The sequence below is a fragment of the Crinia signifera genome, chromosome 6 (assembly GCF_055691185.1).
Source record: "Crinia signifera chromosome 6, ASM5569118v1, whole genome shotgun sequence".
In the NCBI taxonomy this organism is placed as follows: domain Eukaryota; kingdom Metazoa; phylum Chordata; class Amphibia; order Anura; family Myobatrachidae; genus Crinia; species Crinia signifera.
This window is the reverse complement of record NC_139222.1, coordinates 92,336,892-92,354,176: the sequence shown is the minus strand read 5'-3', so window position 1 is coordinate 92,354,176 and position 17,285 is coordinate 92,336,892. Positions and strand designations below refer to the sequence as shown.

Genomic DNA, 17,285 nt, shown 5'->3' with positions numbered 1-17,285 from the left:
TACCAGGAGAAACATTTGCCACTTTTCCTGAGATGCTGCCATCGGTTCAGTGACAAAAAGCATAAAGCTAATTATTCTCACTGAGGGCCAGATGCACCAAGCTTCAAAATGTTATAAAGGGGAGAGAGTGATTAAACTACCAGACAACCATCCCCTAACTGCCACATTGTAGGTTGGGATTTAAAAATGACAGTGGGAGAGTGGTTGTTTATCACTCTCCCCTTTAGTACTTTTTGAAGCTTGGTGCATCTGGCCCTCAGACTAATAATTATGAAGATGAAATCATTTCACAAAAACAAGTACTACAGACGGACACATTTTTTGATAGACACATATACAGTAATATAGATTGTCATTTCTTTATGTCAGGAAGAGTATCAGGTCTTGGCAGGACAATAGTGAGGGTGGTGCCATTGCCCAGGGTGTCATGCCCTTGGGGAAGCACAGTCGCACCCCAGCCCCTGATAATCTTGCCAGACCTCCAAGTAGCACCAGACCTTGATGAATAAGTAGCATGTGGTGCACCTAGCTATCCCCAGCTCCCCTCTAGCTCTTTACGCACAAGTTCTTCAACAGTCAGTGGGTAGGAAGACATAAAAAGCAGGATGCTGAGCCCAAGGGAAGGGTGTGTGATCGGTGTTGTTGCCTTGGGATTGGCACTGTTGCTGCATTATGGCCCCTGCATCTGGATAGCTGGATGCCTCGAACGGCACTCAGGTGTGCACCATGCAGAGTGTAGTGTTCCGGGACCACCCAGGAAGCTCTTAACCTTCTAATGATGCCAGCCATGCCCTCTCCTGTGACATCACATGTTTGGGGATTGCACAGAGCGACAGTGAGACGTACTCCACCACTTTAATATGTAACTGCGTCCCATTCTAGCAAGAGTCAGAGATGCTACACAGAGGAGCCAACGCCACAAGCCAGCCTGAGCCCAGAGAAAGAATACAGCTAACTCAAGAAAATACAGAGGGTGGGATGTATTAAGAATCACATATACTATAATATACATCCTCCCCCTTATTGCTAGAATGCCTTATTATAGCCAGATTAGCTGTGATCAATATAACTAAAGAGGATTAAGACACTACATAGCCCGTAGATGCATGTACAGTTTAGTCCATTAGAAGGTCAAAAACAATATGCTTAGCCAACAGGTGTACATTCCGCTCAGCATCATACCCAAAATGGCGAGTGTTGGGAAGTGCATCCTGCCTACCTCCTGTTGGTAACTAATGCCCCAACATGACACAGACTGAACTAATGTACTTTTCCTTCTCTACATCTGTAAAGTTCTAACTTGTTGCTGCCTAATTGAAGTATGCTGCATCCACAATAGCACCATAGAATAGCCTTCCAGTGACTTAACTTCTTCTGTACAATGGCAAAGTTTTAGTTATGGATGAATTGGGTTCAATCTGAGGTCTCCAATGCCCTGCAGATCATTCTGCTACAGGAGATGAACTTAGTATGTATTGCAAGGTTGCTCCAGTATACTATGTTCTTACATTGCTAATGTGAGGAATAACTCCAGGAGAATGAAAATACATTTTCAATTCATTAGATATCCAGTCAGCTGGTCGACAGTAACCATGTAGAAATGACAATGTCAACATGTTCCATTATGTCTATATGCACCATGTAGACATCCTCAGAATGTTGACATTGTGGTCAGGGAATGAAGGTAAACATGGTTACGGTCAACCATCTGACCGGATACCTAACGAAAAGGTGACATGTCAACATTGTGAGGATGCTGACACAAGGGTTAGGCTGTAGGGGATGTTGGGTATAGGCTGCAGGGGAGGAGGACAAGTTTAGGCACTAGTGGAAGGGATTAGGGTAGCAATTAAAATTAGGAATAGGCTGAAGTATACTCACCAATACCCCGATGTTGATATCACCACCACCAGAAATTCTACGTACGTTAATGTCAGTACACGGATGAAGATGTTGGAGCTGATGCTGCCACTAAGGTGGTTTGAGAACAGTTCATTATGTTGACATATAATCTGTGTAGACATGATCAATGTCAAGATGCTCACTGTCAACATGCTAAGAATGCTGACATTGTCAATGCTGACATGTAAAGAATGTCAACAATGTTGAAATTCTCATGTCAACAGGATGAATGTTGACATGATAGCTGACAATAAATTCATTACACCTACAAAATGACAGGCTATGGCTGGATTGACAAAGCAATCAGCTGGACCGGTTTCAAGGCTAAAAAAATCAAAACCAAGTGTTTTTCATCAAGTGGTTCCAAAAAGTCTTTTTCAATCCATGTATTGGTATCTGGTTGATCTGAGATGTCACAGAACAGAATATCTAAACAGAGGCGTAACTATAAATTTTGCTCACCCCTGCCAAAAAGTTTGTGGAGCCCCCCCGGGCTCCTCTCCAGTGTGTGACATGATGACGCCACACGCATAAAGGAGTAGCTGAAGCAGGATAGAGGAATAGAGAGCAGCAGACACTGCTGCTTCCCTTGGCTCCGACGCATACCAATAGCCGGCTCTGTGCACGGTCAATTGAATCAGTGGGGGGATTTGTTGCCTCTGCCATGGCCACACCCACCCTGCGGCTGACTCGCTTCCAGTGCTCAGCCAGTGGGCAGCAACAGGTAGCAGCATGTCAGTGCGTCGAGCGCCCACACAGACCCCACTGCCGCTTCCTCCCCCAAGCGGCAGCTGGGGCTGCCTTACAGTAGTTACGCCACTGTATATAAACTACAATCTGTTTCTGACCCTTGACTACAGAGCGAGCTGCACTTTGCAAAACACAGTATAGTCCAAAGCACTACTATCAACGTTAGCAGAAAGACTCAGCGGCACAGATTACATTGCAGCCTCCTAGTTCCAGGCACATAATCCTTTTGTTCTCTGTTTGGGTTAATCATGTGAACTCTTATTCCCAGTCCCACATAGCATTTTATTGCTTTCAAAGACAAATTTATTGTTTGAAGACGCAATCTTTTCCTCAGTCACAGGTCATCGCTATTTTGTATAAGATTGAACTTTTTACAATTATATCTTTAATACATAAAACAAGTAATGTTGAGGCCACTGCAGTATATGGTAAACCACCTTGATGAGTATATCCAGATGACTGAATGCATTTGCACATAATAGTGCGCCAGTCTAGTTCAACTGACAGAAAACAAATAGAAAAGGTTCTATAAAACCAACTAGAGCTTTCTATTGAACTGCTTAAAGCAAGTGTTTCTTTTATCAGCTGGAAATAGAATGTACTGTAGGTGCTAGAAGAGGGAGCTAGTCTATATATTACATAAAAGATGAATCAACTAGGCAATTCTCACCTTCGACTGTAAATCACAATATAGGCACTCAAAAAAACTCTGGGGTAGATGTATGAAGAAGCGATAAGGGAGGAGAAGTGAGCCACTGTTTTTCTTATTAGTTTATACTAGAGATGAGCTGGTACAGTGCCATGGGTGTTCATGGTGGAAGGACCTCTTCTGTACATTACTTGGCTTTGACAAAGGTCTTGGACAAGACTGAAACATTAGCCGTGTCATGTGAGCAACAATAAAACCTTTTTTCACATTTATTCAACGATTGATGAGTGACCTCTTTTCCTGTTCTCTGTAATTGGGATATTAAATCCTTGGAGTGAGCACCACCGTGGTGACTCAGCTGCCATAGGTGCGGAATTTTTGGAATATATATATATATATATATATATATATATATATATATATATATATAGTCTTTGAGTGGGATGATCCGGCTCTCCCTGTATTGAGGATGTCTGCGCCGGGTGCCCGCTCCAGTAAATAAATAGAAGGCAGGGGGGAGGAAAAAATATATATATATATATATATATATATATATATATATATATATATATATATATATATATATATATATATATATATATATATATATAGTCCAGGTGGACAGCACTCTCCAATAATATGACATCAACCGGGGTGCCAAGCCAAAAAGAGTCCCAGAAGTCCAGGTATCTTTGATATTCAAATAAAGAAATGATGGGGCACTCACCGTATTTGCTTGCAGAAGTAATATTTAATTACATACCGATCATTGTGTGACAGTGGGTACAGGTCAATGTTTCGGTCCTTCATTGAACCTTCTTCAAGACCCCCTTTGCTGCCTCTGCATTAAAAACTGAAACTTTGCAAGAGAAGCATGTTATAACTGGAGTCATTATCCAAGTACCGCACCTTGTTTTTAGTTTTAGTGAGGGCACCGGAGCCAGTAGCTGCCATCAATGGGAGTAACTTCAATGTTACTCCCCCTCATTCCGGGAGGGTAGGCAACCCTGGTCAAACACTTAAACATCAGGTGTCAGCCACAATCAAATCCTCATTTTGAGAAACATAGCCAGAATCAAGCACTTACTGTAATTCCCTCAGAAGTCTTGCCTAAAGTCATACATGCATTTATATCATCATACCTAGACTACTGCAATGCTCTCTACCTGTGTCTCCTATCAAAAGAATTGCACCACTTGCAGCTGGTACAAAATGCAGCCGCCAGACTATTAACTAACCAGCCCCGCTCCTGCCACATAACTACCATTCTCTACTCCCTTCACTGGCTACCTGTAAAATGGCGAATCGTTTTCAAGATTGGCTTACTCACTTTCAAGGCCCTATATGACCAAGGTACCTGCAGCAGCTTCTGATTCCTTACTGTCCTACTCGATTACTACGATCCGTTGAAGAAGGACTACTAACTGTACCCAGAATCTCCCTAAATTCATCTAGGGGGTGAGCTTTCAACTTTGTTGCTTCAACTCTATGGACTTCCATAGAGTGCGAGAAGCCCCCAATGTAGAATCCTTTAAAAAGAGACTAAAGACGTACTTACAGTATTTACTCAAGCATTTCACTGACATCTACTGTTAAGCTTGTTTTGTATTTTGAGCTGTAAAGACAATTGTAAAGCATTTTGAGTCCTATTAGGAGAAATGTGTTATATAAATATCATTATTATTATTATAATTATTATGGGACCGCTTCTCCCTTCAAAACTTCCCGATTCCCTCTGGGCTTCACAGTAATCTACAATGCAAATAGAAGGGGCACCTGATAGTGCAGTATCACCAGTTTATTAAAACAGATTTTGTAAAACATCCATTCCCAGCCGTGTGGGCATAATCGCCCTGTGAAGGGGGCGGCGGCATGTGCGAGGGGTGGCGGCATGTGCGAGCGGTGGCTGGGCTAAGAATGACACGTATCGATGCAAACTTTGTAGCGCTGCACGTCAACCAGAATCACCCTCAAATATATCTATAACTATATAAATATTACTATTTTCACAAATATTGCCCAGCGGGATTGGGTCATATTAGGTCGACATGCATTGTGCCGACCTCTGAAGGTCGACCTGGCTAAGGTTAACAGGGTTGGAAGGTTAACACAAGCATTAGGTCAACAATGGCAAGGTCGATAGTCAAAAGGTTGACATGAGTTTTTTACATTTCTTTGTCCTGAATGTCGACACAGTCGACATGGACACCATCAAAGTGTGCCACGGTCACTATTATATTCTCTCTCCACGCCCTATTGGATGGTAGGGCATGAAATACCGCGTGTCAGCACATATCCGCTAAAGTAAAAAAACAAACTTAAAAATATCATGTCGCGCTTTTGACTGTTGACCTTGCCATTGTAGGCCTAATGCTTGTGTCGACCTTAGCCATGTCTACCTATTTTATGTGTCAACCTAAACAATGTCGACCTTCAGTTGTGGACTCAATGCATTTAGACCGAATATGGGACTACCTAATGACCGTATACCATCCAGATGCCATGAAAACTATCTGGCTGCTCAGTTTAAGGGAAGGATCTAATTAGATACACTACTTTTTTGTCTGTAAAAGGCTAATTTTCGCAAGATTATCCCATTGGTCTTTAATGGTCTATCCAATCCAGTTTTCTTGAGCAGTAAAAGGACTTGTTCTCAGGCAATAAGTCATGGGTTCCAGTACAAGTACCCGGACCTATGCGTTATAGCAGCTGAGAGGACTGGTAATCGGGGATAATGGTTAGCATGCCAAAGGAACGTGAAGCCTAATCCCAGATAAGTACCAGGTATCAGGCTAATTGGATAGCCCCTGGTGAATCCATTAGCTGTGGTAATTACTGTACCTCAGAGGCGTAACTAGATATTCGTAGGCCCCATAGCAAAAGTTTGTAAGGGCCCCCTATATAGCAACTGATGGTGATAAATGTATGCAAAACATATTAGTTTGACAGCAAAGATGGGCCCCCTTCAGCTCTGGGCCCCATAGCAGCTGCACCCCTTGCACCTATGGTAGTTACGCCCCTGCCTCAGACACATGTAGCAGATTCAGTTGAGATAAAAGCAAAAACCTATATTTTTATGACTGGAAAAGGACACACAAGCCAGGAGATTGTGTCCTACAATAACAGCGCTCTATGGTAGGACCGTAGCAGCAACATGTGTGCTGCGAGCAAAACAACTGCCTTGTATATGTGCGGAACATTGACAAGAATCAATCTATCTTCCAGCAGATGATTGTTATATTGTGTCAGCAAAACTCTCGGAAGCAGCAATCTGTTGACGGTGAAATGGGCGATGCATAATACACAAGTGGGAAAAAGATAAAAAAATAAATAAAGGAGAGAGATACATAATACAATACAAAAGCTGATTAGGTGGACCAGTCGGTTCTGAATAAAGAAGTAATTATTAATTTAACCCTCTCTTAACACATTTCACAGTACAATGCATCGTCACTGTGAAAGAGCTATTTCGTAAACCATTGAGTGTTAAAGAAAGCGTTCCTATGTTAATCCCAGATCACACTTGCCTACCTGACCCTCTCCATGAGGGAGAAAATTAGTTATGTGGCTATAACCATACAGAGGTTGGAACACAAATGATTCTGCAGAGAATCTGAAGGTGACAGTAACTTCACTGTCAGTGTGTCAGGTGCGGTATTACTGTTTTAATTATCATTCAACATGTCCTCTATGTAAAAAAAAAGACTTGCTAGGGTGCAGAATGGCAGCATAAAAATCTAATTTTGTTATCGGATCCCTTAACACGGTTCAGGTTAAAATGTCTCATACAGACTTCAGATTACAGTATATATGATCATGATCTAAACAACTCACACATCCCAGTTGTTAGGAGAAAATGATTAGGAATATTTCACAAGAACATAAAACTGCATGTGGTCAATATGCATTAATCAATCCAGAAATTGATTTACCTTGTCGGATGGGTATGTCGGGGTCTTGGAGGAAAAAGCATCAGAAGTTTACATCCATGGGGAAAGTTGCGCAGTAAGGCATCGCTGTCTGACAGAAGGTCTCACACTAACAGCTGCACCGCTCAGAGCTCTCTGGCAAGCTCGTGTCTCTTACAATTGGAGGCTGCGATGTGAAAGATTTCTTGATTTTCTGCTTTTCAGTGTCCACTTGAAGGATTACAGCAAAGTCAAAAGAACTGTGAGCAGAAGCTAGTCTCCTAAAGTGACACAGTGTGACAGTGAGAATCACCACAGACTGCAGTGGAGCTTCAATGAGGAGATATAACACAGCTGTGACTGCAGCAGGCTGACTTCACAGCTCTTCACTGCTTGAGTGGGTGATTGAGGATGATAGGTTTTCTTTAAAGGTCCATATTAGCACTCTCATGCCCCAAGTGCACAAGGGGTGGACCGCTAGAGCCCACACTTGTCCACTTTCACAATATACTGTAGGCTCCAGGAGAATCCTGGGTGTGGCCATCCTGGAGTGAAGTGCAGGAGTGTTGGTGCAGGTTCATAGTGGCCCTGCTTTCACTATACATTGCAGCAATTATCATCATTTACAGTGAAAGGGGGGCACAATGACAACTTTTAGTGCAAATTGCTGAATTGGGACTTCTGACTGCCCAACTCACTGGCAGAATCCAATAGGTTTTGTCTACTTTTTGGGAATGCATCCAATCTCTACAAAATTCAAGAGTCTCCTGAACACTCCGGGAGTAGGCTAGCATGCCATTACCTTTGTTATTGCACCCCAAGGACACATAATCCCAGGCTCTCTCTGCTGGCCAGAGTCTCCTAGTCAGAGAGTCAAGGTATTCTCTCATGTTACAGGAGAGCACTAATTCCCACCTAATACAGGTCGAGTATCCCGTATCCGAATATCCGTTATCCGAATTATTCCGAAATACGGACATTCCAGAAAGTGAAAAAAATTTTTTTTTTTTGCTAAAAACTCACTGGGGACATTTGTAACAGCACTACTGGTGACATGATATGTAACTGGCACTATATATGTGCAAGACAATGATTGCTTGGCATTCAAATTCAGTGCTGAGATAGTACACACATTTTGTTTCCCGTTTTGAAACCTTGTTTTTTGAACAATTAAAATATATTTGTGTGTATTTTATGTGGTAATAAAATATATTTGTGTGTATATTATGTGTTTATACAGCATAAATGCAAGATACTTCAAAATACATCATTGAAATATTAAAATATTCCGAAATACGGAATAATCCGTTATCCAAAATTCTCCTGGTCCCGAGCATTTTGGATAAGGGATACTCAACCTGTACCAACAGATACTATGCTAAAAAAAAATTAAAAGAAAAGAAAAATTCAGACGTTTGACACATTAAACCCAAATGGAATAAAATGTCTGTGCATATACAATGCAGCAACATATTCTCTTTATAGGGGGTAGTCAATCCCATGCGAATTGGACTCACCCTATTCCTTCCCAGTGCTGATTTTACGCCTGGGCAAAAAAGACAGCATCGGCTTCGCTCATCCAGATTTGCCCAAAAAATTACTATATAGTGGTCGGGGAGTATGCTGTTGCCACGGTGATATCTATAATGGATAATATTTATCTGACTGTTTGTGCCACTGAAATTTATGTGTAAATGGCACTTATTCAATGTTCCCGGTGATCTGAGCATGCTCAGAAGGTTCAGCAAAATGCTGGCAAGAGAGGAGAGAACCATATGAAGACTCTTGGGATTTTGTCTCAGTGCACAGGGCATGGCACTTAGCCCCCCTCCTCCTTCACCTGATTGGCCCATAGTAAAGATGTGCTTTTTCAACGATAGTATCTTGCCATCAATTGAAAGCACATTTGTTGTACACCCTTAAGTTCCATCCCTAGGTCATGTGTGTGTGTGTGTAACTCTGACTTAATGAATTCCTCAGTAATACAGCAGACCGGGGGGGGGGGGGGGGGGGTTTACATTTTGAATGCAATATAGCCTGCCTCTGATCACATTTATAGCACTGTATTACAATTGCAATTAAAATCGTAAAGGACAGTTCTTCCAAAAGAGCATGGCTGTCACCCAGTGCATGTGCAAACCACAGGGGACACTGGGAGGCCTCCTAATGGATCCCTCTCTGGGAATTCTGTGGTGAAAAAAAGCAACACTATCTAAAGCTCTGAAAATTTTTGTGCATATGGAGTTTTGTACATATGGGAAATGCAGTCAAACCTCCTGCCCAGAGCGAGGCGAGACAGCAATCAGTGATAATTGAGTGCAAAATGTGTATCCCCCAGAAACCTGTCACCTCAAAAATCAGTCATAAGATGCTAAATAGTAGAGCTAGCACTGAGCAGGGTCCATCTTTCATTATCTTGTATAAGAATCGACAGTCAGAATCGACCGGTCTCCATCCTCACGAATTAGGAAGGTACATTGCACATATGTCAGAATACAATTACAACCAGAGAGATCAATATGAAATCCTGGCGGTCGGAATCCCAGCGGTCAAAATACCAATGCCGGAATACCGACCGCCGCAATGCCGACAAGGTGGGGCCATGGCTCGCCGCCCCCCCCCCCCCCCCACTGCGGGCTCGCTGCGCTCCCCAAGCTCGGCACTCTAGTTTTCCCTCTACGGGTGTCGTGGACAACCATAGAGGGACAAAGTGCCGGCATTGCGGCGGTCGGGATTCCGGCGGCGGTATTTCGACCGCCGGGATTTTGACCGCATCCCCAACCAAATGTACATCAGAACCTGGTAAGATCAGTGAATTATCTGACTTCGATTTACAGAGTATCCTTTCAAAAACTTCCCAAATGAAACACTACAGTATCTTTCACTAAATAAACAGGAATGCATCTAGGGACTGCTGTGTGTGTGCGGTCTGTAAGATGCAATGAATGTAAATGAATTGTAATTGCTTTTTTTGGCTTGAATTAGCATAACGCCTTCAGCCCAAGGAGACTGTGACATCACTAGTGTACTGCCACAGAGAGTACTGAATCCCCTGTATGAAACAGTGAGAGCTCTCTAAGGAAAACCAATAGACTGAAATGCCTCCAGTGGTCACAATAATCAATTCTCCTCTGCTTAAGGGAGAATAAATACATAAACCCATTTTAACTCCGATTATTGCTGCAGCCCAACTATGAGTAATTATCTTCACAAACCATTTGTATACACATATCTCCTCTCCTGTGCTTTCAGCATCTCACTTGGTCGTATACGTTTGAATAATCATAACCAAGCTTCAGTAAATATTTGCTCACGTTTTCTTTGAGTAATGCCACAGCCAGTAATAAATATTCAAGGCAATGGCTGTTATTGGTCTGTAATTACATACAAGCAGATACAACATATTGCAGTCTGTTCCTCTGGGAGAATCTGTTTCTCTCCTGAATGAAGGAGTGCTTCCCTGAAAGAACTGAAGTGCTTTATAGATGCACGGACTGGAAATGACAATAGGAGAGTAGCTACTAAATTGATGACAGCAGAGGCCTGATTCAGACCTGCTCTCTAGGCAGCATACACTCGCCCAGTACTGCTCTGCGGTCCGGAAGGTGGCGTGCATCGGAGCTGAACAGCTATCCGGGTGCGCTGTGGCTGGAGGGCCGTTTCCGACGGGGGTAGTAGTGGTACAGGGTCAGATTGCTGGGGTGCCTTTGCGATGGTGGTGATAGGCTTGCATTGAGGGTCCCTTGGGCAACCGGCCTTCAAGCCCATATGTTAAGATGGCCCTGCCCCTCCCCGGGTACCTTGCTCTGTCCCCTCCCCTACAGTGTCAGGTCCCTTCATCAGAGCCTCTTAATAAGGAGACCTGCTCCTCTCCTCACTGCTGGGGCCTCCTGTTCCCCTGCTGACTGCCACCACCAGGCCTCCTGGTGGTGGCAGTCAGCAGTGAGGGAATTAGTTAAAAGAAAGAAAGAAAGAAAAAAAACTTGATAAAGTTGCTGTTGCAGATTACCATCTCTACTAACCCATCCAGCTAAAAAACATTTCACCACCAAAGTGCCCGACCACCCTCTCCATCCAAGCAATTGTTCCCCTGGGTGATGACCTGAGAGGAGACTTTCATCTACCCCACAGTGGAGTGCGCCCATCAATAACATTGCAGTCTACAACGCGCACAGGAGGTTGCCTTCTCCATAAAGCCGCAGGATAAGTACAGTACACCATTATTGCTCCCAGGGGACTGTTACATTCATGAGGCACCACCAGGAACGGACACTTGCTTCCAACAGGTGATATGGTCAGATCTATAAAAAAACTGAGCTCATAGTCACCTATTTTAAACAGTTTTTTATCTACATACTCATTTTTGTCCACACATTTATATCAATATTAAATTATGTAATTATGTTACAAAAAAGTTTTCTAAACAAATACGTTGTCACCCACCTATATAGCGCAGTCACATATTTTTTAATTTATGAAGTACAATGTTGCTAGTAGAAACTGAGGAGCTGCAGTCAGTGGAGTAACTATAAAATTTGCTCACCCAACAAAAAATGTCTGTTGCCTCCCTGTTCCCCATAATGCCCCTTACACATTATGCCACACATCATGCCACTTACGCCATAAACACTACACACCGTAATGCCACTTACACATTACACCACACACAGTAACGCCATTTACACATTACACCACACACAGTAATGCCACTTACACATTACACCATAATAACACTTACAATATATACAACACATTGTAATGTATCTTACACTGTACGCTACATCCGTAATCCCAATTATACTATACGCCACACTGTAATGCTGCTTACGCTATCCGCCACACACCCTAATGCCATTTACGCTATCTGCCACACACTGTAATACCCCTTAAGTTATATGCCACAAACTGCAATGCCCCTTACATTTACGCCACATAATGAAATTAAATAAAATGATAGTTAATAAAGAGTGTTGAATAAAAGAAATCAATTAGTGTCAGAAATACCCCCCCCCCCCCCCCCGAGCTGCCTGCATCCCCTCACTTGCCTCTCACCAAGTCCCAGTATGTGGGGGAGGCTTGCTGGGACTCATAGTTCCACAGCAGAACCCAATAGTGAATTCTAATTTTACACCAATGCCATCAGCCTGGTGCCGACCACCGGGGACAGCCCCAGGCTTAATCCTGGAGGGGAGGACCCCATTATTGGGGGGGTCCCAACTCCCCCAGGGTCTCTGCCCAGGCTGACTGGTCAGGTAGATAATGGTTTGGCTGCGGGACCTTATATACCCTGCTGGCTGGTTGGGTCCGGTGCTGCTTCTCAAAATACGGGGAACTCCTATTTACTTTGTCCTTCATATTTTGGGAACCAGGACTGGCCCTTGAGCTTGGTGCTGGTTTTAACAAATCCAGGGACCCCCAACATCTTTTGCTCTGTGAATTTTTTAAACCAGGGCTGGTTGGTTAAAAAAAAATGAAATTTTTTAAAATTATTTATTTATTTTTAGTACTTTTTTTACACTGCAATCAACATGAATCTGAGTGCTCTGTGCAGGCTTCACCCAAAAAGTATTAATGCGGTAATTAACGGCCGTATATTGCATATGGCTGGTTAGTAAATTAAGAATCACCATTTCACTGAATGGTGATTCCTAGTTGTATTCTTTATATGGCGTATGCATTCATTTTCCTGATTAGGAATACAAATACGCCTGTCAAAAAAATATGAATTGGTGTATTTCAGGCATAGTAAATGCCAAAAATACATGAAGTCAGTTGTTTTTCCACATGACTGCCTATTTCAGGCATATTCTCCTTAGTAAATTTCCCACAATGACTATTTAATATAATCATACAAGTCTCTCCAGTGTCTGTGTGTGTTTGTGTGTATATATATATATATATATATATATATATATATATATATATATATATGTATATAACAGAAGCGTTGTTTCAGAGCGCTGATTACAAACTCAGACCAGCTGAAAGAGACCAAAGTCCAAAGGTCTTGAATTTCACCAAAGTCCAAATTACTGAACTGCAGCTCCTCCTCTTGTGAAAACACGAATGCCTAGGGTTCCAAAGGCACAAGAAGATCTAAAACAAAGAGGATAGAAGAGGGCGCTTCATGGTGCATTAAAAGAGATATTTTTATTGGATCCCACAAGAACAATGATCCACAGTAAAAGGCAATTGCTTGTACCGAATATACAAACAGTGTGGGCTGGTTACCACATGGCATAGATATAAGCACAACAAGGCTAAGCTGCTCACACGTCCAATACCGGCAAGTAGACCTCCAGGAAGCCGCGACTGACAGACGCTGGATTGCGCTGCTGAAGCGATGAAGCTTGGAGACACCGGCGTCAGGTGTTACAGACGGATGACAGGAGACAGCACACAGATCGGGGTAAGAAGTCACAGGCCACGCCCTGACGCGTTTCGTCACTGGGACTTCGTCAGAGGGCGTGGCTACTGTGACTAACCGCCCGATATTTAACATAATGACCAGCCAATAGAATGCTGACATCACAAATTAGAACAAAGACATCAGCTGTGTTCTATAGTAAAAGGTACAAGCATTCATAAAAACTTGGCACTTTAAAACTACACCGCATTTTTAAACATTTGCGGCAATAAAAGACATATATATGTCAATCACATGTATACAATACATGGACATATAAAATACATTGTACATTAATGTTATGATACAATTAAAAATAAAAGATACACAATATACATTTTGCCACGCCCTCTGACGAAGTCCCAGTGACGAAACGCGTCAGGGCATGGCCTGTGACTTCTTACCCGATCAGTGTGCTGTCTCCTGTCATCCGTCTGTAACACCTGACGACGGTGTCTCCAAGCTTCATCGCTTCAGCAGCGCAATCCAGCGTCTGTCAGTCGCGGCTTCCTGGAGGTCTACTTGCCGGTATTGGACGTGTGAGCAGCTTAGCCTTGTTGTGCTTATATCTATGCCATGTGGTAACCAGCCCACACTGTTTGTATATTCGGTACGAGCAATTGCCTTTTACTGTGGATCATTGTTCTTGTGGGATCCAATAAAAATATCTCTTTTAATGCACCATGAAGCGCCCTCTTCTATCCTCTTTGTTATATATATATATATATATATATATATATATATATATATATATATATATATATATATATATATATATATATATATATATAGCGGAAGCAAGGTGGCACTCGGAGACGAAATTTTCAATCAGAAAAACTGCTTTATTGCAGAAATAGGTGTAAGCACCAACACAGTGTTTCGAGCCTTAGCTCGTCGTCAGGGTACAACCAAACAGTGGTACATGTGCACAATATATACCCCTTAGGGGACCCACCCCTTGATGCAATAATCATACTCACCTGTGTCCGTCCACCTGTCGCGTCCACGCTGCAAGCGCCGATTGCCTGATGGCATCAGTGCGCTTCCGGGTCGCGTCAAATGACGCGTCATACGTCCCGGGCGCTACTTCATGACATCAGCGCTGTCAGGCCATACTTGTACGTAGTGCGCGTACGGGGCTTTTCACAGGGCATAAGGTTGCCATAGCAACTGGAACAAAATGTAAATAAACAGTGAAAAACGTGATCATAGAAAATCGACAATACATTTAAAATATTACAGACAAAACAAATAACATTTAAACATTGTGCTGCATCGTCATGACAAGTAATAATCATATGATACATTGCATATTCAGCAAATCAAACAGTATTAAGCATTGAGAACGCTACAAGAAACTGTGCAGTCCATGCTGCTCGTTAAGTCCCCTCGGTGATAGGGTATCGAGAGCAAATATCCAGCGGGCTTCCGCTTGTAGAAGGCGTCTACCCCTATCTCCACCCCGTGCTGGCAAAGGCACATGGTCAATAATTTTTGATCTTAGGCTAGCCACACTATGTCCCATAAGCACACAGTGCCTAGCCACTGGTTGATCGCTAGTGCCACTAGACAAAGCCTGTCTGATGGCATAGCGATGGTTCGCCATTCTCTCTTTGAACTGGCATTCTGTCTTGCCCACGTAGTAGAGCCCACATGGACAAGACAGAACATAAACAACGTATTTGGTGGAACAAGTAACGGCAAATTTAATGGGTATTTTTTTACCAGTATGGGGATGACTGATGAAATTTCCCACCAGCAGAGCCCTGCAAGTGGTACATCCCACACATCTATAACAGCCAGCCTGTCTGGTCAAAAAATGCACCGGTGCTGCCTTTTTAGTTAATTCACTTATGTCTAGTTTAACCAGCATGTCATTTAGGTTCCTCGATCTTTTGTAGGCAGGCATAATTTGCATCTTATTCAAGCCGACTAGAGATTTATCCGACGTGATTAATGGCCAATATTGTTTAACTTGTTTAGTGACCTCTGGACTATCAACCGCATATTGGTTGACCCAGGGTATTTTAACTTGTGCTTTGGTGTTAGTCACAATAGGGTTTAAAACCACTTCCCTGGGGGTCTCCAAAACTTTCTTTTTAACCATATCAAGATCTTTCTTTCTATAACCACGTTGCTCGAACTTGTCCTGCATTAAATTGAGGTCAGTCACAGTTTGTTCAGGGTCGCTAGTAATACGCCTTACTCTCAACATTTGAGAGAAAGGTAGACCTTTACGCAGAGGTAGCGGATGGCAACTCTCATGTCGTAACAATGTGTTGCGATCCGTCTCCTTTACATAAATGGATGTGGACAATTTGTTGTCAACCAAGGTCATCTTTACATCCAAAAAATTGACCGTCTGTGTACTGATAGCAAAAGTGAATTTGACCGGGCTAGCAGAGGCATTATGTTGCTCAAACAGCTGTATCAATGAACTCTTGGACCCCCCCCAGAAAATCAAGAGGTCGTCGATGTACCTCAAATATAGCAATACTTCACCCTTCATCGGGCCATCCAAAAATAATTTATTGTCAATATCACACATATAGGCATTAGCGTACGATGGGGCCACAGGGGACCCCATCGCACAGCCTAAGCGCTGTCTAAACATCTGGCCATCAAAGGTGAAGTAATTTCTATTGAGCGTTAGAGACAACAGTTGCATAAAAAATTCGATAGACGGACCAGTATAACATGGGTTACCGTGTAACAAGTTACGGGTGGCCTCCATCCCCTCCTGATGGGGGATGCACGTATAGAGGCTTGTTACATCGGCACTGCAAAGCAGCATGTCATCTGGCCAGCTAACTACCTCCTGTAATTTCTTTATAAGCATATTAGTATCCTTGAGATAAGCAGCCGTTTGCTGAACACAAGGATTCAAATATGCATCCAAATAGGTAGACACAGGGTGATACAGTGACCCCCTGGCAGAGATTATAGGCCTACCAGGGGGATCCGCCAATCCCTTATGAACCTTAGGTAAGGTGTAAAATAAAGGTGTTATAGGGAATGAGGTCTGTAACGCACTACAAACATTTTCAGAAATCACACCTGTGTTAAATGCAACATTTAAGATACCATCTAACTCCGCCTTGAATCCCACGGAGGGGTCATGCTGTAATCTGTCATAAATCAATACATCAGACAATTGCCGTTGACATTCAGAAACATACTTGCTCAGATCCTGTACCACTACAGAACCCCCCTTATCTGCCTTGCGTATAACAATGTCAGATCTATCACATAGAGCCCGCAAAGCAGTCCTTTCGGCCACAGACAGGTTATGGGACAGGGGCACCCCAGACAGTTCAGTGTCGGCTGATGCCTCCATCATCCTAGTAAAAGCCTTAACAGAGGGGTTGTGGGTTTGGGGATCAAAAGAAGAACGGGGTAACAGCCTTTTGAGCTGGGTCGGAATCTCAGGGGGAGTGTCACTTCTAGATTCTTGTTGGCCAAAATGTTCTTTTAATCTCAGTGAACGGCCAAATCTAAAACAATCCACCCGCCACTGAAACTTGTCACGTGAAGCAGAAGGTACAAAAGATAAACCCTTGGACAGTACCTCAATTTCCATAGGGTCCAAGGGAGTGGATGACAAGTTGAAAACCAAGTCTTTGGTCATCTTGCGGCACGCCGCCCTCCTTTGCCTTTCGCCTTGTTGGCC

The 17,285-nt window shown here is 43.0% G+C and overlaps 1 protein-coding gene across 2 annotated transcripts in view; it reads right to left on the bottom strand.

Moving 5' to 3' along the window:
• The window catches only part of LOC146007813 (opsin-5-like), a 142,302-nt gene that overhangs the window by 52,114 nt on the left and 72,903 nt on the right, over positions 1 to 17,285 (bottom strand). The window contains exon 1 of one of the 2 annotated variants that reach the window (XM_083146469.1): positions 7,234 to 7,708. The exons of the other annotated variant lie outside the window; for it this stretch is intronic. The gene's annotated coding sequence lies outside the window, so the exon portion shown is untranslated. Of the gene's footprint in view, positions 1 to 7,233; positions 7,709 to 17,285 lie in introns of those variants that run through there. 2 annotated transcript variants of the gene reach the window in all.